Below are 27674 nucleotides of genomic sequence, written 5' to 3'. Positions count from 1 at the left end.
CACAATCTCTGCTGTTATCTGAGAAATTATTTCTGATTTCATTTTTTCCAGATCCTCTTTTGTTGCCAGTTCAAGGAGTCCTCGTGGTTGAGTATTAGAGTGTTCCATCTCATTTTCCTTTGGGGTTGCTGTAGGTGATCTGGAAGTCTGGTTTTCAGACTTGTTTATGTGTCTTCTCATTTTGACAGGGGAGAGGGGGTGCTGTTGGTGCCCATGCAGCTCACTTCCTCTGCACTGGGAGTGGTGGAACATCAGCCCAGAAGCCCCTTCCTCTGGGCTGGGAGCAGTGGAACGCTCACATGAATGATCTTAATTCTCACAGTTCTCTGGGTCTAGAGCTATATTTATCTTCCTTTTCTAAGTGAGTAAACTGAGGCTCCCAGAAGCCTGGTGGCCTGGCTAAGCTTTTATTCTGTGCTTTGGGCCCTCCTCACAGAGGCACAAGGCCCCTGCAGGGTGCCTTCCAGCCTGAGTGGCTGCACTGATGAGCCAAGTACCCTGGCACTCACAGGGAAGGGAAGAAGCAAATGCATGGAGAAGAGGACTGGCCCTGCTTAGCAGCCTCCCCCTCTGGCAATGGCTTAGCCTGGATTAGCCTGGAACCAGTAGTTTCCATCTCCTGTGACCCATCAGGACTTGGTCTTGTTGCACTTCCTGCACTCAGGCTGAGTTTTTAGGAGGAGAGTCAGGGCTCACCCTCCTCAGAGTGCTTTCTTTGCCAGCTCCTTTTGTGAAAGGGGATTAGCTGGGATGATTTAACCAGTCCTCCTTCTCCAAGTTCTGGTTGTCCATGTGTTCTATGTTTATGAGTTGAGTAATCATATGTTGTCTTCATCATGTGTTTTCTTCTTATAGTCACTCAGTATCAAGATCTCAGTACTTGTTGTCTGAGCAGATGTTTGTATCTTTAAAGTCATCTCCCTTTCCCCCTGTAAGAATATAAGGTTCCTATGGGGAGAGGCAGCGTTTCCAGATCTCTCCAGATATAAGTTGTTTAGCACAATCCTTTGTACCTAGTAGTGCTGAGTAATGTGTCTTGAAAGGATGAACAGCTAAAATTTTTGGGATCTTTTTTGGTGAGTTTGTTTGTGTAAGTTGTACCCCCCCCCCAGTTATAGGAATTCACAAATTACTTGTTGATAGGGATGAATCTTAAGTGTTTTTTCCTTATGTATTTTATTTGATTTTCCCCAATAATATTGGCATTATTATTTCCATTTTTATAAATAGAGAAACTATAGTTTAGAAAAGTTAAGCAAGTAGCACAGGGTCACAGGGCCAGTGGTTTCAGAACAAAGGTTAACCTGCACAAACCCCTCAGCTAAAATACCATAGCAACTGAGAGAGCCTGATGGATTGTTAGGGGCTGAAAAGGAATGGTGAAAGTTTCTTACTGTGAATGATGATTGAGTCACATTTACTGTTGTTTTAGCTACTTTTCTCCTTCCTGAGACAAAAATACCCAACATCCAAAGTTAAAGGGAGGAAGGTTTATTTAGTCACAGTATGTAGAGGTTTCAGTCCATAGTGGCTGGTTGCAAGGCAGGGTGGCATAGCAGAGGGGGATGGGATCACAGAGGAGAAACAGTTCATGGTGGGCAGAAGACAGCAAAACAGCAAAGTAGCAAGCAGCAAGTGACCACTACTGTAGTGCTCTTTCAGTCTCTTATATTTTATCCAGGCTGTCTTCCCTTGGGTAGCACACACTTAATCCTAGCATCTCACCATGAATCAATCCCAGCATCACATCCTTGATCCCAATATCACACACCCTAGATCCAGCCACCTCTGAAAACCCCCACCTATGACTATGTGAGGCTTTGTGGGGGACATCGAGATACAAACTATAACAAGCTGGCCTTGAATTCACTATGAAGCCCAGGCTGGCTTCCAGCTTGAACTCACAGCAATCCTGCCTCAGCCTCCCAAGTGCTGGGATTACAAGCATGCACCACCAAGCCCTGTTTGAGTTGTAACTTTTAAGTTGCAAATTAATGCCAAATGTATTAGGGTAATCCTTGACAGTAGGACTAATTGAGATACAAAGTACAAAATGAAAATGCTGCAAACAAATTGATTTTCTTGCTTAGTTACTTGCTATAAATACTGTGGCATTTGCCTTAAGGAATCTTATTAATTAAAGAATACATGCCAGATATTGTGCATTGTCCATAATTTTAAACCCATGTCTTTTTTTTGCCCCAATTGTATGTTTGGAAACAATAATTTAGAATAATCTGTGCACGTTTAAAAAAAATACAATAACTTCACTTACGTGGTAGTTGTTTTGCTCATAAGTGTGTGTATCAGCAGCTTCAACCTGTGGATTTTCTGTACTGAGCTGCAAACATCTAGATAAACTATTAAACCCAGTATGGTGACCTTTCTCTGAAGCCCTCAGCTTGTAATTGGATTAAAAAAATTTATGCTCACCGAGCACATCTTTTGGGGTTAATTCTATTTGTATCTGTTTTTTTCCTTTGGTTCTAAGATTTTAAAAAACCCCACAACAACCTGGATTTGTATCTGGGGTTGTCCTTTCTCTGTGTGGGGAGAGAGGGGATAGGAGGGTAGGGCAATATCTGCTAACCTTATTAGTGATTGTGGAGACAGTATTCTTATTCTGAGCATGTTATAAGCAGACTACCTTGACTGTTTTTACTGAAGGCTCTTCCTGTCATTCTGAGTAGTTTATGCTCTTCATTTATTTACCTTGTGTAAGGAAATTCCTTCTCTATCATCCTATTTTATCTTAGATCAAAGTTTCCACCCAAGGCTCTTTACTTAAACAATATTATCTGTGGCTTCATGCTCTTCTAGATTTCTTTTTAAAAATTTTATTTTCTTTCTCTTTTTATTCTGGTGCTAGGGATCTTGTGCATGCTAGACAAGGGCTGTACCACTGAGCTATATCCAAACTATCTTTCTTTTTGTAAGCTTTCTGATTTTTTTTGTCCCATCTGAACTCTCTGGTTTTCAGTTGCTCCATTTATGGGTGGTATGTAATGAATATTCGTAGTTCCCATTAGTAGTGTAATTATATGCCACTCATCAGCTAACTGGCTTTCTTGTGTTATAATTTTTGGAAAAATTCTTTGCTTTCTTGGTTTTCAGATTTTTGTTGTCTGCATCTTCTTTCATTTTTCTTTCTAGAGTTTGTGATTGTGCAAGTTCTTTTCCTTTATTAGACTCATATGTGGGTTTAAAACCGCACAGGGAAGGATGTCAAATGACTTGCAAGGATTTCTGCAGTGAACTGAAAGTGTGGCTGTGTGCCCCTCTGCATGTACAGCCTGACTGTGTGAATACCACGAAAGGGGCATTTTTCACCTGAAACAGGCATTTCAGTTTGCAGATCTTTAGTTATTTTGGCCTTGTAAATACTGTACTCCGTATCTATATCTCTTGGGCAAAGTTTATGGTGGATTGGGATACTGGCAGGGTGTAGTATGACACGGAAGGAAAAACGTATGCCTGAAAAAGAAAACTGGAAGTGTTCTGAACTTTAGATTTCAAAATATTACTAGGTTTGTTTTCTTAAGTGTTTTTAATATGCTTTTTAAAAAATGGAACACGTAAGCATTGTGTCTGTTGCTTGATTTTTGAAGTGATTTTTATGGTAAAATTTCCACCATATCCCACTTGATCAGAGTCTAGCAATGAACACCCCCTCAACCATCCCTGGGAGACCTGGTTAGGGCAGCAGTCGCAGTGGTGATATCTTCCTGGAGTTTTCAAACCTTTTATTTAAATCAATACTTATTATCTCTAAGGGTTGTTTAAAAACAGCTCCTGTGCCTTCCAGTCAGGTGGTAATTTTATCTATAAGGTTCAGTTATTGGGTGTGTGGGATCAGAGGGCCAGTGGTCTTTTCTGTCATTGTAAGAGGCTGTGAAATCTTTCCCTATGCTGGCTCCTAGCAGGTGAAAGTGTTACTGTATGTTCAGTGCACACACCAATTCCCTGTTCTTTGAATGAATTCTTTTGAGAGCCCTGGCGAGTGGTGGACCCATGCTTTGATATCTGCCTTGTAGAGGAGGAAATTGAATGCAGAGAAGGTGAATGCTGTGCCCCAGCCCTCAAGTTTCTGTTCTCCTAGTTGACCTTTGTGTGGAACCCAGGTTTCCTCCCTCTCACCCTAACCTCATTGTTCTGCCTAACCAGAGAAAGTCAAGATTTAAAGATAATGTATTTAATATCAGATTAGGGGAAGGGTGTGACCCAGAAATCCTTGTAATGTGGATTTCCACGTGATAGTTGTTACATCAGTATCATAACATGAGTAACAAGGTGAACCATACGAATTGTTTCATTCAGAAAAGTGTATTTTGTTTTCTATGCTCTGTGTCCTTATGTTCCAGATTTGTAGACCTGAGTACTTAATTTTACATGACTAGGAAAGCATGAATCCTATTGTGAATTCTTTAGATGCATGAAGAACCAACAGCTCATCTATAGTGGGAGTACTGGTAGTATGGTGAGAGGAAACAAAGGACAATGGCTAGCAGTCGTTCCTGTGAGAATAGAAGAAAATAAGGTACTTTTGACAGCAGTACAAACTGGGGCAAAAAGTTTGGTGATCACAAGAAGTCATTTATGAGAAAGATAATTGGGTATGGATTCAAGGGTGTGCTGCGGAACTTCCTAGCCTTATTAGGAAGGACAGCTGCTGAATCAGCCTGAACCTCAGTATCCTTACCTAGGAGTGAAGGCCATAGGTATCTCAGGTGGTGTAGGCATACAGTCAGGGTGCTAGAGCTGAGCTGTCCTAACTTGGCAACCACATCTAGGCTCCAACACTTTCTCAAAAGTTTTATTCAGTGGAATAAATTAGGGAAGTGTCTGGTGTGTATATCAAGCTCTCAAAATAACAGTTTCTTTCTCAGTCATGTAGATGTATTGAGGGTAAGCCCAGTGAGAAGAATTTAAAAATTATGAATATAGCATTCTAACATTTACATCAGATTTAACTCATGTACTTACTGACATTTTACACCTTGGGTATCTGTTTTTTAAAATGTGATATTTTTGCACTGTTAATGACTTAAAATATTGCCTTATATCATGTCTAGGAAATTCCGTTATAAGCCTTTCTGAAAGAGAAGGCTTTGTGATAAAAGCCAGCTGCCCAGACATTTCCCCTCCTCACCCATCCCCCAGCAGGCTGCAGAAGCACTATGTTGGCAGAACTCCAGATTTCCTAAGTGATGGGATTGTTCCCAGGGCAGGAATGAGAGGAATCTGACCAGATTGGAGATGGCTTGAGCTGCGTTACTTGCTTCAGATTTACAGTCTTGCTCTCGTTAGACCCAGCACCAATTTCCAGTATCAGGGATGCTGTTTTAACATTGGTGTGTGGGGGGATTTTGCTATTATAAAATGATTTTGAATCTTTCTAATTCAACAAAACTTTGCGGTTTTTCTTTGTGCCAAGGAAGAACCGTGCCTTTATTTTAACCTATAGTTATGCTTCTACAGGTCAATATAATCAGCTTCTGAGTGTGCTTTCCATACATAGTAGCCTTCCTGATCTGGGCAAGCATGGAGATTGTGGTTTTACTTGTTCCATTTTACTTAGAGCTGGGTTGGTTTAGTTATATGAATGGCCTATACCAGGAAATTATTGGCTGTTGTCAATGGAATTTGTTTGTCTTTTCCACTCCTGCATTCCTAGACTCTGAGTGAACTGGCCACCCCTGTGACTGCCTTCAGTTTGGATTAGCTCCTCCCCCTGCTTTACTTTGATGAAATGCTTGATGTTCCCTCTCCTTTGGGTATAAATTCAGGGAAGCCCATACAGGCAGTTCAGAATTGTCTTAGAACTTGTTAAAAAGAACAGTAATGCCAAACTTCTCCCCTGTCCTATTTTTATTTGGCTACTGCCTAACTATCCATTTTCTACAGTTATTCTCTAGGATTAAGGGTTTATCTTCATGTATAATTTTATAAATTTAAGGTTGATATAAGCATAATTATAATTAGCTTTAGACCACCACCATCTGCTGGAAACATAATACAAGCTACATACAATTAAGTTTTTTCTAGTAGTCAATTAAAACAGTATACAACTGATGGTTTTTGCTTTTATTGTTCTCTCTTTTTGTGTCTCTCTCTTACGATTTTTAGTCCTAGATACAAAGAAACCCTGTAATCTGCACATGCAATCAATCTTGAAATTATTTTTGAGATATTCTTGTTTCTGTTAAGTGTTCAACAAGTTGCTTGTATATTTTGCACTTCATAGCCCATCTCATTTTGGATTGGCTGTATTTAAGGTGCCGGTGCCCACTTTTGCCTGTGGCTGCCTTACTGGTCAGCACAGATCTATATTGTAATTTTTCTTCCCTAGAAAAGGCTTTACATTGTACTCATAGTTATTATTCCTATCAAAATGGCCCAGGAAAGAGGCATAGATTTGTGCCTCCTCTCCTTGCCTCTACAGTTAACATCTATGTTAGAAAACCTAAATGTGAGATTTGAAAAAAACCCAAAATTTGAATTCAAATGTAGTATGTGTCAAGTCACCTAAAGAGCCGGCGGACTTCTTAACTGATACTGATAAAAATTTGCTTTCTTTTATGGCAAGAGTCAGAATCAGACTCAGTGTTCAGCGCAATCCATGCATTGGCTCACACACAAACTGTGGACCAGAGTTTTATGTGAAGTCTGCTGCAAAGCTGTGAATTGTTGTTTGCAGTTGGCACTTAGGGTATTCTCTTCAATTATTTTCAAGGTCATGAAGCTTAACTTGTTAAACATGATGGATTTGTAGGATGTTAACTTGTCTGCTTTATGTTTCATCTTGCATCCTGATTTTTTTAGGGTCCTGCAGTTATCTTCTTTGGAAGACAGTTAAGTGCCAAAGGTCATTTCTGAGTAATGTAGGTAGTTGTGGCTGAATTTTAGCCATTAGTGGATTAATATGATCTATTCTAGCACAGTGCTTCTCAAACTTTAATGTGGATGTGGAGCTCTTGGGGATCTTGTTAAAATGAGATTTGGTGGAGTAATCTGAGGTGGGTCCTGAAAATTTGCCCTGCTCACACCAGGTTATCCGATGCTGTTGGGCAGCAAGGATCTGGTGTGATGGTAACAAGATACTAGTCTCTCATAACCCTCTCACAGCATGCAGCAGAAAGAGTAAAATAACAATAATGTAGTGAGATTTTCCTACCAAGCTAAAAGTATTCTTGTTTTTTATCTTTTTAAAATTCAGAGATAATTTCTTTTCTTCCTGGTCACCATAGTTATTGTAAATGGTAGTTATTGTTATTTTTAAAAATAACCTTCCATGGAAAAATTTAAAAGCGGACAGTACTATTTATGGCTCCGAGTTAAGAAAAGAAAATAATTTTACTGGTCTGTAGACTCCTGAAGTCTGATATCATCTAAACATCTAAGTTATAGTTTTCTTTCATAGTGTTTACAGCATTTCATATTGATACAATTACTTGTATAGTTGTATAATGTCACTTTCCCCACTAGGTGTACCTCCTCCTGCCTCCTTTTAAAATCAATTTGTCCCTAGTGTCTGACACTGGGTCCTGGGGTCTATAGGTCCCCAATCAATATTTTTAGGATGCGAGTGGCAGTGCCTCCTAATTCAGTGTTTTAGAAATTGGCCAGAATTAATTTTGCTTGTTTCAGGAATGGAGTGTGCTGCTGGTGTTGGTGAGTAGGGCCCAAAGATGCTGGACATTCTGTAGTATACAGAAGAATCAACTAGATGAAGGCTTATGCTATGCATTCGGTAAACTCTTTGGGCGTTCCTATTGGAGTTTTCATTGTTGAAAAATCTATTTATAGTCATATAAGCCAAAACCCCAACTCCATTTAACACGAAGACAGGCATTTTTTGCATGTGTGCCCAGAATATTTAATATATTCTGAAATTTTCAGGAATACAACCACTGAGTACTTCAAAAAGTTTTATCTTGATTTATTGGTTACTTTGTAAAGAAATATCTACCATTTTAGTAAATCTCATTGTCAGCAGCAGTGCACTTATAGTATTTGAATTGTACACACATCTGTACTAATGCAGCCATAAGAAATACGGTGCTGTGAGTGTACACAGACATTTCTTCATTTAAAGACCGAGGTACATTCCTATGATTACATTGTTATTAAATGAATTAGTCACTAAATGAGAAATTGTATATAGTAGATACCGTAACATATTCAGAACAAAGAAGTGGTCAAAGGAAACTCCAACCTGATGACTTTGCTTTTATCTGCATAACTCTTACAAATAGTACTACAGTGTGTAACAGAACATAAAACTACACTGTATAGTACAATCAGTAAAAATTACAGTACTGTACCATAGAAGAGGTCTTCATAAGGCCACTCAGCTTCCTATGTCATAAGTCTGAATGCAGGTCATAAGTCTGAATAGTGGGCCTTGTTTGTAAGTCTGAAGAGCCATTAAGCAGGTAGATTGTTAAAGGAGGAATATCTATATGCACATACATATTTAGCCCTTGCTTAAAAATAATCCCATAAGAAGTATTGAAAATATTCCAGTAAATGTGTTTTATTCCTTTAAAAATTCATGCTTACTCATTAAAAGCAGTTTCTAGTATCTCAGTACATCACTAAATAATTTTGTATAGTTAGGCCAGAGTATTTACACACTGTATTATCTTAAAATTGTATATATGTGAATATATATGTATGTATATACTTGTGTGCGTGTATAATTTGTTTAGGCACACAAATTATTTCGTATGTACACATACACAAATCATACAGATGGAGACAAAATTATTCCCTTTTGTTTTGCCTTATAGTACAATTTAGTCATTTTATTTGTCTCTGTGTGTATATGTATTATCTCTGTAGATTACAAATATTTGTTATCAAAAGGTGGCCTAGTCTGATAAGAGTTGAGAATCCTTGTTCCTCTAAGCTGCAGGGGAATCAAGGCTGTCTCAGTTCTGGCCTTGGATTTTCTCTGAGCTGCTCATTTAACTTCTCTGAATTCACTACATGGTCCACAGGATTGGTAATAAGGTAACAGGTCATTGTGTGAAAAGTCATAGTAACTGGTGGCTGTTGGCCTGGGGCTCCTTCGAGGGACCAACTGCCTGTCTGAGACCAGTGTTCCACCTCACTTGGGTGCAGGGAGGGGCCACAGACAGATTGTCCTGGAGAAGGGCTTTGACTCTTGCAGAGGTCTGAGGTCAGGGTGGGGGTGTAGTGCTAGTGTCCCTAGGCTGTTCAGGTTGGTCAAGTAAGTAAAACTAAAGCATGTTTTAGCTTTCTGGGAAGAAGTGAAAATACCTAGCTCAGGACCACGTGGTAAGACATTTTTGAGGGTTCTCTAGTTTCTCTTCTCAGTGATTAACAACAAAATATCGAAAGATTTATGGGCTACAAAGAATGTCTCACTCAGCATTTGGCTCAGGGTAGCTACTAAGCTCAGTGGCCAGAGCGGGAGAGCAGAGCGCACACTTTCTATGCCAGGCAAGGTGCTCCGGACCGAGTGAGGGATAAGTAACGATAGGTTCCTCAGCAGAAGGCCTCTTTAGGCATGAGTAGTTTTAGTCTGCTTCAGTCTGGATGCACTGTTGCTCATAATGGGACCTGGGGGGGGATATAGGAGGCGAGGGGTGACTGGGCAAGGTCACTGGTGGGCATTCCACTGGAGATCAGAATGTAGTGGGTAAGATTTATAGAAGGCTTGACTACAAGTGGGTATTTTATAATCTATAGTCATGAAAAGAAAGTTCATTTATTTGCATTGATTTAGAAAAAAAGTGATATAAGGTATTTTGGGCCCTTTTTCCCTGAGAATTGTATAACACAATATATTATCCTTTGCTTAAGCATGATCACAAAGGTCCTACATATTTACTTTCGCTTGCCAAGGAATTTTTTTAACATTTGAAATACATTTTATTTTCTTTTGAAACATCTATAAAACTGTAGTGCTTTTTTCTGTCTTTATTAATTATAAAGAGGATTCCGAGGACCTTATTTTCTGTGGCCTTTGGTGTGGGTTAAGTAGTTTTCCAAAATCACTTTCATTAATCTCATGATCTGTTGTCTTTTTTCAAGAGTGTGGTTGATTTGTGTTTTCACGCACAAACAAATTGTGCAGAGACCGTACAGGAAGCAGTGTTTGTTGAACTTATTTTAAAGGTGATCAGTTTCCTAAAGAGTATTTTTGAATTACAACAAGCTAAATTTGAGGATAAATATTTAGATCATGAATTCCGTGATAATCCCCAGATTCTTTGTGTATTTTGTGGTGATCAGAATCTTTTTAATGCCTAATGTGTATTTATCATTCATAATACGTATCTATTACAAAGTCTTATGCAAGGTGAATTTTTAGTAAGTGGTTATTGTATGGAGTTGTTGAGTATCATGGATTTATATTCTCCCATATTTTAATATTTGAAAAATTTCTCTGAGTTTCCCAAGGTTGGCATTATAAAATTTAGTCTACCATCTTCTTATGTTGTAAAATATGTTATTAAAAATAAGGTAACATTTTCACCTAAAATTTGGATCATTGCCATTAAGTGTTTGCTTCAAAAAGAATGCTTTGTTCCTTGAAATTAATAATAATTTTTAAAAACCCCACACACTAGATAGCATCTGTGCAGGGATCCTTCCCCTCATTATTATGAACAATTATCAGTCATGACCAAAGAGAGGCCTTCTAAATTATGAATATTCTGAAAACAATTAGGCATCTTCTTCTGCTGTAAAGATAATGCTGGAGCTAATGGAAGTGCCGTATGCCTAAGGGGAGATGTCATCAGGACAAACATTGAGTATGTCAAAGTGACATTTAGATGACTGTAAGCAATATTAATCCAGTCACAAGCTCTTGTCAAGCTTGGATCTGATTTTAAAAGTAGCTATTTTAGGCTTATTTGGATATCACTTGGTCAAGTAGCAAGTGGTGTGAAGTTATCAAACTTTTAGGTGAAAAATAGAAAATGACATAAAATTAATCACCATTTGGATCTGTTCTTAACAGCTACTGAGCACAGCCCTTTGGCTTCAGTTGCCTTGATTGCTTTGTTATTGTATTGTTAAATATTGAGAAAGTAAGTTTCTTTCTCCATATGTTACCACTTCTGTATAGAAAGAGGTGTTAGCAAAGAGAGACTGTGTGTAATATCATTAGAATTCATCATGTACAGTGATCCAAGAGAATATAACCATCTCTGAGATTCTCTAAAGTGGATCTCTTCCTGCCAGGGAACACATATGCATAGGGACGGAAGTGCAGAGAGACCTGTCACGAAATGTGTAGGCCTGGATAGTTATAAGAGAATTGATTTCGAGATCTCAACTTCTGATGTATTTTTTTGAAAATTGAGCTGCATGAAACACATTCATGTTCTGGGCATCATGTAGAATCTTCTTTCTCTCTTTTTCTTCTGCTATAACCTTACTCTATTTTTACAAAAGCAAGGCAAAACAAAACAGAAGAAAACACAAAATCCACTCTCCACCATCCATAATCTCGCTGTAGCATATTGACCAAGGTTTCAAAGCCCTCATCTTCAAACAGAGGACCACTTCATTGTTTTGCTATTAGCCAAATCTTAAGGCCCTCTAACCACCTCATACTCTATTGGTCTTACTACTGGTAAGCAATGCATTACCAATAAAATTTATTTCTTATGTTTAGTAACTGTTTACTGTAGGAAACATGTTTAATGTGCTCTGTAAATAATCAGAGTAACTTTATCCAGAAGAAAAATATTAAGGCTTAGAGTTTTGTGGTTACAGGAAATCAAAGACATTTAAAAATTTCAAGCTATGTGCAAATTTTTTTGATATAGAGAAATATGATAGGGTGTGAATCAGTAAAAATTTCAAGGATAAATATATTAGGCTGAAGTTTTGAGGTGGGGGGAATGAAGTAAGATTTCAAGGAGAAAAGGGTACAAAATAAAGTTTTCTAGTCTTGTTTCATGTATATTTTATATGTATTATGGTAGGAATGAAATCTCCATGGTGTTCAAGGTTCTGTGGATACATTTAATGGAATAATATAAGAAAGTGAAAGAACAGAATGGAAAATATTTTTACAAATATATTTGATAAAGCGGCTATTTATTATACAGAATAGATTAAAAACTAATCAATACTAAAAGGCAATCTAATTAAAAATAATAGCCAATAAACATATGAAAAGATGCTAGTGGCTAGTCACCAGGGACATGCAGATCCAAACCACAATGAGAAAAGACTTCTCACTCACACAATCGCTAGAATAAAAAAGACATATAATTACAAGTGTTGATGAGTTTGTAGAGAAATTGGAACCCTTGTATCCTGGGATTATAAAATGGTCTAAAATGCTTAGAAAACAGTTGGTGGCTCCTCAAATTATTAGACATAGTTAGGATATGATCAGATAATTCCACTCCTGGTATCTACTTAAAAACAAAAATATATGTTCACACAAAAAACTTTGCACAAATGTTCACAGTAGCATTGTTCAGAGTGGGAACAATCCAGATGTTCATCAGCTGATGAATGGATGAATAAAATGTTATATATTTATACAGTAATATATTATTCACTAATAGAAAGAAATGAAGTACTGATAGATGGTAAGACATAAAAGAACTTTAATATCATGCTGAGTGAAAGAAGCTAGTTATAAAGGACCATATGTGTATGATTCCATTTATATAAATTCTCCCAAATAGACAAATCTGTAGAGACAGAAAATGAATTACTGATTGTCTAGACTGATGGGGAGGGTAAGGGATTGACAGCTAAGGGGCATGGGATTTCTTTTTGAGGTAATCAAAATGTTCTAAAACGGATGTGTACAGTTCTGTGAATAGAATAAAAGTCATTGAGTTGTGCACTTTAAATTAGTATGTTGTATTGTATGTGAATTATAACTGAAGCTGTTTAAAGAAATAATGTAATAGTTTTGTCTTTAAAATGAAATGTTTGCATATGCGAGAAATGACATACTTTGCATGCATGTGTGATGAACTATTCCCTCATGTCATCTTAAAAATATAAAAACCTACACCATCTTCCCTCAGTCTTAAATGATCACTTGTAATGATTCCATAGTATTTCACTGAAGATAAAGGGCACTCTGCTCATTCTCCTCCTTTACATATTTTGATCCTTTAAATAATGAAAATTTCTGTTCACATTAGTTTTACTGTTTGAATAAAATTCTGGTTTACCCTAAGAATGAGTAGATTGCTGAGATTTTAGAGATATTCTTGTTACTTTTCTGACAAGTTGAACCATTTTTATCATTTAAAAAATTTTTAGGAATATAGTGTTTCCCACCACAGTAAAAATTGCAGTAAATTGCATTTCTTTGACTACCTGAGTAAACTGCCTTAAAACCGGTGTTTGTTTCCTGTTCTTATCCAGGAGTGGAGGGTGCTTTTCTTCGTCAGCCATTGCTTGCTGTATACCCACTCTCCGTCAGGACTTGTGCATGGTGCTGGAGATGGGAGATACAGAGATGAGCAAGTTAGCCTGTGCACACAAGAAAGTTCCTCCCTTCCCCCTTAATTAATTGCAGTAGATGATATGAAGGCTTTAATCAAAGAGTAAAAATGTATTGGAGGAGGCCCCTGGGGCCCAGCATAGGACTCAGCAGGGATATCTCTGGGCAGCTTGAGAGATGAGCAGGCCTTCGCTTGGCTGCAGGACGAGGAGCAAGGCACAGGCAGTTTTGGTGATTGTGGACCCTGGGTTCACACTGATGTGGGCAAGAGCTCTCAGAGGTTCCCTCTGAGGAAAGTGCCTGTGAGTTTTGCATTTATTCACTAGTGTAAGAAATTATTTTTGTTTGCTTGTTTATTTTAATCAGTACATGTTTGCAATTCACGCAGTGTGCAGTCATCTTGGAGAGTGGTTACGTGTACACACCACAGCTTGTTCCTTTTTGTTAAAAGCCCTTTCCTTCCCCCTCCCTCCTCCACCCTCCCTCCTCCTCCAATTCCCCATTCCACTTTTTATTCTTCTTGATATTATTAATCTTAGCTCAATTATGACATACAGTGTTTACGATAATTGAGGTTATTAGTTTCCTATACATGGCTTATTTTTATTCTACTTCTATCCCTGTCCTCTCCTCCTCCCCCCTCCAGTCGTACTTTTTCCCTTGGACCACTTCCCTATTGCGAGATAACCGACTCCTAGTCCTCTTCTATCCATCCTTTTTTATTCTCTTTGTTTGTGTGTTGCTTCACTGAAATGGGAGACGCCGTACAGTATTTAAGCTTGTGTGTCTGGTTTATTTCACTCAGCATTATATTTTCCAAGTGCCTCCATTTTCCTACAGATGTTTCTCAAATCTATCTTTCTTTATAGCAGAATACTATTCCATTATGTATAGATGCCACATTTTCTTTAGCCAATCATTTGTTGATAGGTATGCAGGTTATTTCCAGGATTTAACTATTATGAGTTGTGCTGCTATAGACATGCATTATACACATTATATGTGTATCGCTATAGTGTGATATCTTAAACTCTTTGGGGGAAAATACCTAGAAGGAGGATTTCTGGGATGTGTGGAATTTCTTCTTTTTTTTCTTGTATATCCTTTTATTGGTACATTTTGGGTGTACAATATAATGGATTCATCATTGGAAATTTGCACCTTTACATACTCTCTTGGTTCTTATTTTTTCCCCCCTTCCCCTGCCCTCCCTTCAACCCCTCCATCCCTCCCTATTTACAAAGACTTTGTTTCTTTTTTCTCATTTTCTCATATTAATTCCATTCCCTTCTTTCCTTTCCCCTACCCCTCACACTTCCCCTTCCCCTTTGCCCCTTTTCTTCCTATTTCCCATTACCTGTTATACCTTTTAGTCCTTATTTACACTTTCAGTTTCTCACACTAGAGAAACTATTCGGTATTTACACATGTGTGTCCTGTTTATTTCAGTTGAGAGTATCAGCTCAATGGTGCATCCATTTAGCAATAAATGTCTCTAATCCCTCATTTTTGATGGCTGAGTAGTACTCCATTTTATAAAAAAAACCATTTTCTTGATCCAATCTCCATTTGATGGGCATTTGGGCTGTTTCCAAGTTTTAGCTATTACAAACTGTCCTCCTATGAACATGAGTGCACACATATCACAGTGGTATGATTCTTTTAATTCTTTGGGGAAGATACCCAGCAGGGGAATAGCTGGGTCAAATGGGACTTTGAGATATCTCCATACTGATTTCCACAGTGCTTGCACTAGTCTACACTCCCACCAGCGGTGGAGCAGTGTTCCTCTTTTCCCACAGCCCCGCCAGCATTTGTTATTGGTTGATTTCATGATAGCAGCCATTCTTTCAGGGGTGAGGTGGAATCTCAGCATTGTTTTCATTTGGATCTCTAAAATGACCAGTGATGTTGAACATTTTTTCATATGTTTATTTGCCATTTCTTCTTCTTTGTCTGAGAAATGTCTGTTCATTTCAGATGGCCATTTTTGGATTGGGTCTTTAAATTTGGGAGGTCTGATTTTTTTAAGTTCTTTGTAGATTCGAGATAGTAGACTTTTGTCTGAGGGGCCGCTGGTGAAAATTTTTTCCCACATTGTGGGTTGTCTCTTCACACTGCTGGTGGTTTCTCTTGCTGTGCAGAGCTTTTTAATAAGAAGAGATCCCACTTGATTGTTTATGCTAGGTCACAGGCAACTGAGGTTTTGTTCATGAAATCTTTTCCTGCACCATTGTCTTCAAGAGTTCTACCTAACCTCTGTTCTAGCCAATTCAACATTACTGTTTTAATATTCAGATCTTTAATCCATTTCGATTTTAGTTTAGTGCATGGTGAGAGATATAGGTCTAGTTTTAGTCTTTGGAAAGATGAAACCCAATATCTCCAGCACCATTTATTAAATAGGCTGTCTTTCCTCCAGTGAGGGTGTTTGGCTCTTATTTCTCCATCAAGTTTGAAAGACAGTTTCGCAGGGTACATCAGTCTGGGTTGGAGTCTGTTTTCCTTTAGGGCTTGAAATACATCACTCCAAGCTCTTCTTGTCTTGAGGGTTTACATTGAGAAGTCTGCTGTGATAATGATGGACTTTCCTTTCTATGTGATTTGTTTCTTTTCTCTGCTTGTAGAATTTTGTTCTTCTGTTGGGTTTTTGGAATCTTAACAATTATATGCCTATGTGTAGAATTTTTTTGATCAAGGCTAGTTGGAGCTCTATATGCCTCGCTTATCTGTATGTCAAATTCTTTTTTTTTTTTTTTTTTCTGGTACCGGGGATTGAACTTGGGACCTTGTGCTTTCGAGGCAGGCACCGGAACCACTGAGCTAAATCCCCGGCCCTGTATGTCAAATTCTTTTCCCCTGCTTGGGAGGTTTTCTGCCATCACTTCTGTGAACAGTTCTTTTATGTCATCTGCACTGTCTCCTGTTTCTTCATTGACTCCAATCAGTCTTCTGTTATTTTTCTTTGCATCATCTCGCAGCTGCTGGATTGATTTCTCATGGTCCCTTGCTAATTACAATCTTATCTTCTATATCAGAAATTCTGTCTTCACATTGGCTCATTCTGCTGCATAGACTTTCAATGGAGTTTTTAATCTCTTGGAAATCTGTTTGCATCTGTTTTATGGATTCCATTTGTTTCCTATGTTGGCATTCCATCATGTTCCTCAGCTCTTCTATTTTTATTATCTGTATCCGCTCTAGATTTATTAATCATGTCTTGCACTATGGGCACAATCTTTGCTGTTATCTGAGAAACTATTTCTGATTTCATTTTTTCCAGATCCTCTTTCATTGCTAGTTTAGGGAGTCCAGGTGGTTGAGTATCAGAGTGTTCCATCTCATTTCCCTTTGGGTTTGCTGTAGGTGATCTGGAAGTCTGGTTCTGAGGCTTGTTTACCTGTCTTCTCATTTCGATGGGGGTGTAGTGGGGAGTGGTGTGTCTGTTCCTGGCACCTGAGGCCCACCACCTCTATGCTGGGAGCTGTGGCATGCCTACCTGGAAATCTCGTCCATGCTGGGAACCGTGGCATGCCTGCCTGGAAGCCTCCTCCTGGTTGGGAGCTGTGGCATGCTGACCCAGGAATTTCTAATTTTAGTTCTTGGAAAATCTCCAAACTGGTTTCCATAATGGTTGTACTGTACTACTTTACATTCCCACCAACAATGCAGGAGGTTCCTTTTTCACCACAGACTCATCAGCATTTATTATTGTTGGATTTCTTAATGATGGCCATTTTTTCTGGAATAAGATGGAATCTCAGCATTGTTTTAATTTGCTTTTCTCTAATTTCTACAAATGTTGAACATTTTCTCATGTACTTGTTAACCATTTGTATTTCTTCTCCCTTTGTCAAGCATCTGTTCATTTCTCTTGCCCATTTCTCGAGTCAATCTTTAATTTTACATGGTTTAATTTTTTGAGTTTTTTCCATATTCTAGATAATAGTCCTATGTCTGCAGAGTAGCTGGCCAATTTCGTTTTACCATTCTGTTGGATGTATCTTCACTCTACTGTATCTTCACTCTACTTTTGCTAAATAGAAGCTTTTTAGTCTGTTACACTCCCACTTGTTAATTCTTGCTGTTATTTCTTGTTCAATTGATGTTCTTTAGAAAATTCTTTTCTACACCTATGTCTCTTAAGTGTTTTACCTATTTTATCTTCCAGTAGGTTTAATGTTTCTATTTTAATATTTAGATTTTGATCCAGTTTTATTTTAATTTAGTATATAGTGAGAGATAAGGGACCATTTTCAATCTTGTACACGCAGATAACCAGTTTTCCCAGTACCTCTTGTTGAATAGGCTATCTTTCCTCTGACATATGCTTTTGGTTCCTTTGTTGAAGATCAGATAGCTGAATGTGTCAGGGGAAGTTTTTGTATCCTCAGTTCAGTTCCATTGATTTATGTCGGGAGCAATGCTTTTTTTTTTTTTTTTAGGGAAAAATCATTTGGTTAGGCCTACTTCTCCTGCCTGCAGCCCAGCTATGGCATTCCGAGACATAATTCCATTTTGGCCTCCAGTCACAATTGAGACCTCAGTGATCTGGAGATGCTGTGATTCTCCAGGACAAGATTACACCAGCTGAAGACATCCTGGGAGGATCAAAATCTTCATCTACTCAGCTCCTCATTGTTCTTGGATTGTTACATCTTGTTTACGTGGATGTACTGAACTCTCTGCAAGTCATTTGTTACATTTGTTTCTCCAGATATGCTGAATAAAAGGTGTGGTAAGCTGGGGGCTTTCATCTTTGCTGCCCAGAGCAGCACTGATAAGACCCAAAGCTCAGCTTTTTCTCAGTCTCATTTCTCTAACTTTCCTATAATTCGCCTTGTGCTGCCATGGCTTGCAGGAGACTAGGACTTACTGCAGAGGTTCTAGTAATGTCCCCTTTCCCTGTTCCCTACAGATTTACATATCTATTTTTGGTTCAGTGACATGCTGTTTTTATCACTATTGCTTTGTAATATAGTTTGAAATCAGGTATTGTAATGCCTCCTGTTTTGTTCTTGTCCAAAATTGCTTTTGCTATTCTGGATATCTGTTTTAGGATTGTTTTTTCAAGATCTGTAAAGTATTCTGTTAGCATTTTGATTGAGATTACATTAAATCTATAAAACAGTTTTGGAAGTATGGACATTTTGACAGTACTGATTCTGCCTATCCAGGAGCAGGGGACAGCTTTCCATTTTCTGATGTCCTCTTCAGTCTTTTTTTTCAGAGTACTGTAGTTTTCTTTGTAGAGGTCTTTCAGTTCCTTGGGTAGGTTAATTCCTAAGTATTTCATTTTTCTTGAGGTGACTATGAATGATATTATTTTTATAATTTCTTTATCATACTGTTCATTGTTGTTGTACACAAATGCTAATGAGTTTTTTGTGTGTGTTGATCTTGTATTCTGCTACCTTGCTGAAGTTGGTTATTAATTTTAAGAGCTTTTTGGTGGAGTTCTGTGGTTCTTCTGTGTAGAGAATCATGTCATGTGCAAATAATGATAATTTGAGTTCTTCTTTTCCTATATGTATCCCTTTTGTTTCTTTCTCTTGCCTAATTACTCTGGCTGTTTCAAGTACTATATTGAACAGAAGAGGTGACAGTGGATTTCCTTGTCTTGTTCCTGATTTTAGGGGGAATGCTTTTAGTTTTCTCCATTTAGTATGATGCTGCCTATTGGTTTGTCATACATAGCTTTTATCATATTCAGGTATAGTCCTTCTATGCCTGTTTTCTTCAGGGTTTTATCGTGAAGGGGTGTTGGATTTTGTTGAAAGCTTTTTCTGGATCTATTGATATGGTTATATGTATTTTGGACCTTGCTTCTGTTTATGTGATGTATTACATTCACTGACTTATATATATGTTGAACCATCCTTACATCTCTGGCATGAAACCTACTTGATCATGATATATGATCTTTTTGATAATATGTTCCATTCTATTTGCTAATATCTTGTTGAGGATTTTTGCATCTATATTTAGTAAGGAGATTGACCTGTAGTTTTCATTTTTAGTTGGGTCCTTATTCGGTTTTGGGATCAGGGTGATACTAGCTTCCATAAATGAGTTTGGGAGCACTTTATCCCTTTCAATTTCTGGGTTGGAAGTTATTTGCTCTTACGGCTTGAAATACTTCAAGCTCTTCTGGCCATTAGGTTTTGCATTGAGAAGTCTGCTGTAATTCTAATGGGTTAACCTTTATATGTGATTTTTTTCTTTTTCTCTGGCTGCCTTTAAAATTCTGGGTGTTTTTTCTTGGACATCAGGGAATTTAATAAGGATATGCCTTGGTAAACTTCTCCTTTCATCATAATTGTTTGGTTTTCTGTAAGAATCACTTGTATTTTAAACCGTTTTCTTATATTTGGGAGCTTTTCTTCCATGATGTCTCTAACTATATTAGTGAATCCATCTGTACCATCGTCTAGTTTTTCTCCAGCTATGATTAGCCTTAGATTGGTCTTCTTGTTCTCATCTAATAGCTGCTGGATAGTCTTCTCTTGTTCTCTTATTTTTTTTTTTTGGCTTCTTTGAGCTCTTTATTGTAATTCACTATTTTTTCCTCAATAACAGACACTGTCTTCACATTGGTCATTTCTACAATATGTGAATTCTATGCTGTTTTTCATTTCACGTATTTCTTTCTGACATCTTTCTGAGGATTCCATATCCTTGTTGAATCTGTCATTCAGATTTTGAACTGTTTTGGCTAGCTCATCCAGTTTTTTTACTTAAGCCTCCAAAATTTACTGTGGGCATATTGAGTGAAAATGTTGTGAACTTTTGGTTCATTTCCTCTTTGAACTCATCTGTTTTCTTCATCCTTTCTAAGAACTTTAAGTAGATTTCTGCTATCTGGTAATTTTTTCTTCTCCTCTGTAACCCTTTCCTCTGCCTTGGAAGAGCTTGGGGGGTAGTTTGGATAGCTTCTATTTCCTTCCTTCCCCATTCTCCCATTTGTATCTTGTGTGTGTGTGTGTGTGTGTGTGTGTGTGTGTATAATATATATATATATATACTTTGTATACTTTGTATATATATATCTATATCTTTTAAAAATTATACATGGCCCCCTTTTTCCCCCTCCTCTTTTGGGGGGGAGTTATTGCAGGTTGGGAACCAGAGAAGTGAGAGTTGGTGGCTTATGTGGAGATTTTTAGTAGGAGGTTGCCTCCTTGTGAATAATTTTCAGCTTTGTATGTCCAGAGATAGTATTTGCTCCTGTTATTTACTCTAAGTGATTTTGACTGTTCCCATGTTTGCTGAAAGAAATACTTCTGGTTACAGTAGTATCTACAGAGTCAATCTTACAGCATTTCTAGGGTAGTCCTTGCTGTTTAGTTTTCTCCCCTTTGTATGTTCTCTATGCACACTATGATAATTTATTATTTGTAGTTGCTTTGCAATGAGGTAGGTGAGGTGGGGTGGAGAGAATGGGAGGGAGGTGGTTGGATGAGGAGTGTTAGACACTAAGGGGGAGGTTTGAAGGGGGACTAGTGGTAGAGGAGAAGAAAAGGTTGATGGAGGGTCTGATGTTATTGGAGCCCTTTTAGTTGAGTTGAAGGGTTGGTACGAAGAGTTTTCAGAGGATATTTTGTGTGGGCAAGGGCGAGATATGGGAGAAGAGGAGTTTACTTTCTTATTGAGGAAAGCTATGTAGGTGTCAGAATTTCCTGATAGGGAAGACGGTAAGCTTGGTAATATATGGAAGAGCCAAAGGCTTAGGATGGGAGCATTGAGGACTAATACTAGAGAAGACATGAGTGACTCTGAATTAGCTAAGTATGGGGGATTAAAAAACTTGGGAGGAGGAGTTTATGTGTTTGGAAAAAGAATAAGGAAATATGTTAATAATATTATCTTGGGGGTTTGAGGTGAAGAAAGTAGATAGGGAGCTGAGACAAGGGAGAGAACCTAGACACCTATTAAATCACAGCCAGTGAAGGAACAGATACACAAAAGTAACAACCTAGAAAATTTAGGAAACCATAAAAGAACATAACGTAACCTCACTACTAAATAAATCAAGAAATGTACAAAAACTTAAATCTAATAAGATGTCTGTTGGGAGCATAGATTAAATATTCCAACAAGGCATTGTGTATGTGATTCTCAAGTAACTTTTTTTGCCAGAAAGTCTGAGTGCTCACATCCCAATAACTCCTCTGATCCCTGCAGCAAAATACTCAAGTTAACTCAGAGTCAAGACTTCTTTCTGCCAGGTTGCAGGCGTTTTTGCAGAGTCTGATACAGTCCAAGTTCTTGGGTTAGGACTTTTGCTGTCCCTCTCCCTGATGGATTCATCAGACAGGTTCACTGGCACAGAACTGTCTACTGTGTCAGGATTATTCCTATGCAGTCAAATCAGCTACAGGAGCAATAGGCTGATTCGTTTCAGTGGTATCTATCAGGGTTAGTTGAGAAATAACATAACCATGACACCTTGTTTTGTGTCTCCTTTGAGCCTAGAGAAGAAAACCACTGTTACAGTGTAAGCATCTTTTAACAATGCACGTTTTGACCCACAGTTAATATGCACTAAATGTGATGGCTGTGTCTCCTCTACTGGTGAAAAACAGCATTCAATAATAATATTATAGAATCAGTTATCTAGATTTGAGGGGGTTGGGGACTGGGTATTGCCAGAAGGGGCAAGAGAAGAGAAAAAAATAACAAGAACCACAATTTTTTTTTTTTCTTCTCTGCTCTGTGGTTGAGAAGTAGGAAATAGGTGCACAAAGGATCCTATATATGTTAAGGGTATGTTGTATATTTAGAAGGGAACAACAAGGAAAACTGGGTACAAAATTATTTTTTTTCCTGTATTTTTCTTTTTCTTTCTTTTTTAAAAAAATTAATTTTATTGGTACATTTTAGGTATACAATAGAATGACATTCATCATTGGAAACTTGCACCTTTACATAATCTCTCTTTATTCTTATTTTTCCCCCTTCCCCTGCCCTCCCTTCAACCCCTCCATCCCTCCCTATTTACAAAGGCTTTGTTTCCATTTTTTCATATTAATTCCATTCCCTTCTTTCCTTTCCCCTTCTCCTCCCACTTCCCCTTCCCCTTTGCCCCTTTTCTTCCTATTTCACATTATCTATTATACCTTTTAGTCCTTATTTACACTTTGTTTCTCACACTAGAGAAACTATTCGATATTTACAAATGTGTGTCCTATTTATTTCACTTAAGAGTATCACCTCAATGTGCATCCATTTAGCTATAAATGTCTCTAATTTCTCATTTTTTATGGCTGAGTAGTACTCTGTTTTATTAAAAAAACCACATTTTCTTAATCCAGTCTCCAGCTGATGGGCATTTGGGCTGTTTCCAAGTTTTAGCTATTACAAATTGTGCTGCTGTGAACATGTATCACTGTGGTATGATTCTTCTTTTTTTTTTTTTTTTGCTTAAATTCTTTTATTGGTACATTTTAGGTATACAGTATGGTTACATTTATCATTGGGTGCTTGTACCTGTACATGGTGTATCTTGGTTCTTATTTTTTCCCCATTACCTGTGCGCCCTTCACCCCCTCCACCCTTCCCTATTTACATAGACTTTGCTTCATTTTTTTCCTATAGTTATTCTTTTCCCTTCCCCTCCCACTTTCCCTACCTCTTTGGACCTTTTCTTCCTATTTCAAATTATCAATTATTCATTGTAATCATTTTAATCCTTATTTGCTCTTTCAGTTTCTCACACTAGAGAAACTATTTGGTATTTACACGTGTGTCCTATTTATTTCACTTAAGAGTTTGGCCTCAATATGCATCCATGTAGCTATAAATATCTCTAGTTTCTCATTCTTTATGGCTGAGTAGTACTCCATTTTATAAAAAAACCCACATCCTCTTTATCCAGTTTCCAGTTGATGGGCACTTGGGCTGTTTCCAAGCTTTAGCTATTACAAACTGTGCTGCTATAAACATGGGTGCACATATATCACTGTGGTATGATTCTTTTAATTCTTTTGGGAAGATACTCAGCAGGGGAATAGCTGGGTCAAATGGCACCTCTAGCCCTAATTCTTTCAGGTATTTCCATACTGATTTCCACAGTGATTGCACCAGTCTGCACTCCTACCAAACCCCACCAGCATTTGTTATTGGTTGATTTCTTGATAGCAGCCATTCTTTCTGGGGTGAGGTGGAATCTCAGTGTTGTTTTCATTTGCATCTCTCCAGTGACCACTGATGTTGAACATTTTTTCATATGTTTATTTGCTGCTTTTACTTCTTTGTCTGAGAAATGTCTGTTCATTTCAGATGCCCATTTTTGAATTGGGTCTTTAAATTTGGGGGGTCTGATTTTTTTCTATTCTTTATTCTAGATAGTAGTCCTTTGTCTGAGGTACAGCTGCTAATTTTTTTCCCCCACATTGTAGGGTGTCTCTTGGCTCTGTTGGTGGTTTCACTTGCAGTGCAGAAGTTTTTAAAAATGATGAGATCCCAGTTGTTGATTCTGTGTGCTAGTTCTGTGCTACTGAGGTTTTGTTTATAAAGTCCTTTCCTATGCCAATGTCTTCAAGAGTTCTACCTAACTTATCTTCCAGGAAGTTTAGTGTTTCTGTTTTAATTTAGATCTTTAATCCACTTGGATCTTAGTTTAGTGTATGGTTATAGATACGGGTCTTGTTTTAATCTTTGGCAGGTTGAAATCCAGTTTTTCCAACACCATTTATTAAATAGGCCATCTTTCCTCCAATGAGGTTGATTGGCTTCTTTGTCAAAGATGAGGTGGATGAGTATGTCTGGAGTTGTTTCTGCATCTGCTAATCTGTTCCACTGATATGTTTCTTTCCCAGTACCATGACTTTTTTTTTTATCACAGTAGCTTTGTAGTGTAGTTTTAAGTTGGGGATTGTGATACCCCCTGACATGTCTCTCTTGCTTAGATTTGCTTTTGCTATTCTAGTTTTCTTCTGCTTCCAAATGAATTTTTGGATTGTTTTCTCTAGTTCTGTGAAGTATGTTGTTGGAGTTTCAATTGACATTGCATTAAATCTATATAGTAGTTTTGGAAGTATGGCCATTATATTGGTTCTTCCTACCCAGGAAAAAGGGATGTCTTTCCATTTTCTTCTATCCTCTTGGATCTCCTTTTTCAGAGTGCTGTGGTTTTCAGTGTAGAGGTCTTTTGCTTCCTTTGTTAGGTTGACTCCTAGATATTTCATTTTTTTTTTATTCTATAGTAAAAGGAATTGTTTCCCTAATTTCTCTCTCAGTGAGTCTGTTATTTGTGCAGGAGAAGGATATTCATTTTTGAGTGTTGAACTTTGTATCTAGCTACTCTACTGAATCTGCTAATTAAGTGTAGAAGCCTTTTGGTACAGTTTTTAGGGTCTTCTATGTAAAGTACCATATCATCAGCAAATAATGACAGTTTAACTTCTTCCTTTCCTATCTTTATTCCTTTTATTTCTTTCTCTTTTCTAATTGCTGTGGCTAATCTTTCCAGATCTGTATTGAACAGGAGTGTTGATAATGGGCATCCTTATCTTGTTCCTGATTTTAGTGCGAAGTTTTTCACTTTTTGACCATTTAGTATGATGTTGTCTGTTGGGTTTTCATTGATACCCTTAGTCAGGTAGAGATAAATACCTATTCCAATTTTCTGTAGCGTTTTTATCATGAATGTGTGTTAGATTTTGTCGAATGCTTTTTCTGCATCTATTGAGATGATCATATGGTTTTTGTCTATGGCTCTATTGATAGAGGGTATTACATTGATTGATTTGCATATGTTGAACCATCCCTGGGATGAATCCCGCTTGGTCAGGGTGTATGATTTTCTTGATGATCTTCTGCCTTCTGTTTGCCAGTATCTTATTGAGGATTTTTGCATCTGTGTTCATTAGTGAGATTGGCCTATAGTTCTCTTTTTTGGTTGGGTGTTTTTCTGCTTTGAGGATTAAGGTGATGCTTGCTTCCATCAATGAATTCGGGAGTATTGCCTCCCTTTCAGTTTCATTGAAGAGTTTAAACAATAGCGGCAGTAGTTCCTGTCTAAATGTCTTGTAGTATTCAGCGGTGAACCCATCAGGGTCTAGGCTTCTTTTAATTTGTAAGTTTTTAATAACTTTTAAAATTTCATTCGTTGATATTGGGTCGTTTAGAAATTTTAGGTCTTCTTCATTCATCTTTGGTAATTCATACATATCCAGGAATCTGTTCATTTCTTCTTTGTTTTCCATCTTATTGGTATATAGGTTCTTGAAGTAGGTATTGATGATCCTTTGGATTTCTGCTTTGTCTGTTGTAATTTCATCCTTCTCATTCCTAATTGCATGGATTTGGGCCTTTTCTTTCCTTTTTCTGATAAGGTTGGCTAAGGGTTTGTCAATTTTGTTTATTCATTTGAAGAACCAACTCTTGGCTTCATTGAGTTTTTGTATCATTCTCTTAGTCTCCATTACATTGATATCTGCTCTAATCTTTATCATTTCCTCCCTTGTATGAGCTTTGGGGGTGTCCTGCTCTTCTTTTTCTAGAAGTTTGAGGTTCAGCATCAGGTTGTTTAATTGGGGTCACTATGTTTTCCTAATATGAGTATTCACTGCTATGAATTTTCCTCGGAAGACTGCTTCGATTGTGTCCCATTGATTCTGATATGTTGTATTGTCATTGGTATTTAATTGTAAGAACTGTGTGATTTTTCTTTAATTTCCTCTGTGACCCATTGGTTATTCAGAAGTGTGTTGTTCAATTTCCATGTGTTTATGAAATTCTTGTGCTTTCTTTTGCTATTGATCTCCAATTTCATTGCACTGTGGTCTGATAATATGCAAGGGATAACTTCAGTTCCTTTGCACTTACTTAAACATGTTCTATGAGTACGTGGTCTATTTTGTAGAATGACCCTTGTGTAGCTGACAAAAATGTGTATTCTGATTTTGTGGAGTGGAACACTGTAAACATCTGTTAAGTTCATTTGTTCAAGAATTTGATAGATTTCTAGTATTTTATTTTTTGTGTACTTGATCTATGTGTTTATGACAGTAGGGTATTGAGTTCTCCCACTACTATTGTATTAGTGCATATATGACTTTTCATGTCCATTAGTATGTGTTTTATATAGTTGTGCACACTAGCATTTATTGCATATATATTAATGATTGTCATTTGTTCCTGTTGGATTTTTCCCCCTTACAGTGATGTAGTGTCCTTCTTTGTCTCTCTTAATCAGTGTTGTTTTGAAATCCACTTGATCTGCAAAGAGGATAGCTACTCTTGCTTTTTGGGGGGTTCCTGTCACATGAAATATTGTGTTCCACCCTTTAACTTTCAGTCTATGAGTTTCTTTTTGAATTAAGTGTGTTTCTTGTATGCAGCATAATGCTGGATCTTGGTTCTTGACCCATTCTGCCAGTCTATTTCTTTTGATTGGTGAATTGAGGCCATTAACATTGATAGTTACAACTGATATGTGTTGACTTATCATTGTCATGAATTTCTTTTTGTTTGAATCTCCCCTTTTGCATTTAATTTCTTGTTGTGCCTGATAGATTCATTCTGCTGGGAGTCCTGGGGTTGTGATCCTCATTGTCTTTTCCTAGGATATTGTCTAAAATTTTTGGAGTGCTGGTTTGGTATTCATGAATTTCCTGAGGTGCTCTCTGTCATGAAAATTTTCTCTTTTTATTGTCCTTTGCACTCTTTCCTGTTTCTTCATTGACTTCAATCAGTCTTATGTTCTTCTTTGAATCATCTGGCAGATACTGAATTGATTACTCATGGTCCCTTACTATTTTCAAGAAATTTTTCTTTTCCTGGTAACTAATTTCAATCTTATCTTTTATATCTGAAATTCTGTCTTCACATTGGCTCTTTGTCCTGTGTAAACTTTCAATGGAGATTTTAATCTCCTCAGAATCTGTTTGCATCTGTTTTATGAATTAAATGTGTTTTCTCTGTTAGGATTCCATTATGTTCTTCTGCTCTATTTTTTTTATCTCTGTCCTCTCTAGCTTTATTATCCATGTCTTGCACTATGGACACAATCTCTGCTTTCATCCAAGAAATTATTTCTGATTTTTTTAATGCCAGATCAGTTGCCAGTTCAGGGATTCCAGGTGGTTGATTATCAGATTGTTCCATCTTGTTTCCCTTTGGGATTGCTTTAGGTGATCTGGAATTTTGTTTTTGTGCTTTGTTTACATCTCTTCTCATTTTCAATGGGGGTCGGGGTGGGGGAAGG

At 37.6% G+C, this 27674-nt stretch overlaps 1 protein-coding gene and 1 pseudogene across 3 annotated transcripts in view; both read left to right on the top strand.

Moving 5' to 3' along the window:
• Cdk14 (cyclin dependent kinase 14) overlaps window positions 1-27674 on the top strand; it is a 617491-nt gene that overhangs the window by 20860 nt on the left and 568957 nt on the right. The window lies entirely within an intron of this gene.
• Window positions 1-27674, top strand: part of LOC147829679 (large ribosomal subunit protein P1 pseudogene) — a 41677-nt pseudogene extending 14003 nt beyond the window's left edge. Inside the window, exon 1 of the transcript XR_015448757.1 lies at window positions 1-27674. This exon is cut by the window's left edge and continues 14003 nt beyond it. The product of XR_015448757.1 is annotated as a large ribosomal subunit protein P1 pseudogene (transcript).

This window comes from Heterocephalus glaber, unplaced genomic scaffold (genome assembly GCF_053883595.1).
Source record: "Heterocephalus glaber isolate CG9 unplaced genomic scaffold, H.glaber_assembly_v1.0 deba00000546, whole genome shotgun sequence".
In the NCBI taxonomy this organism is placed as follows: Eukaryota; Metazoa; Chordata; class Mammalia; order Rodentia; family Bathyergidae; genus Heterocephalus; species Heterocephalus glaber.
The sequence above is the reverse complement of the archived record's forward strand: the minus strand, read 5'-3'. Positions and strand labels throughout refer to the sequence as shown.